Here is a 212-nt window from a genome sequence, read left to right on the forward strand (position 1 = left end):
AAACTTTCTAAAGAAGTTTGTTTTTTGCTCATTTTGCCATCTTGAGATTAAATTTAACGGGATGTATCATGTGACGTGTTGCGGCCTTTACGTGCGTCAAGTGAGGATGTAAATGAGAAAATCTGGTAACTTTTCAAAATAAAACATTTTCAAAAAAATAAGATGATAGAGATTAATTGTTCTTTCTGTGCGCCCCGGTAACAAATGACCCC

The 212-nt window shown here is 34.9% G+C and overlaps 1 protein-coding gene across 1 annotated transcript in view; it reads left to right on the forward strand.

Moving 5' to 3' along the window:
• The window catches only part of LOC112138977 (protein turtle homolog B), an 81,107-nt gene that overhangs the window by 8,364 nt on the left and 72,531 nt on the right, over positions 1–212 (forward strand). The window lies entirely within an intron of this gene.

Source organism: Oryzias melastigma, linkage group LG14 (genome assembly GCF_002922805.2).
Source record: "Oryzias melastigma strain HK-1 linkage group LG14, ASM292280v2, whole genome shotgun sequence".
NCBI lineage: Eukaryota > Metazoa > Chordata > Actinopteri > Beloniformes > Adrianichthyidae > Oryzias > Oryzias melastigma.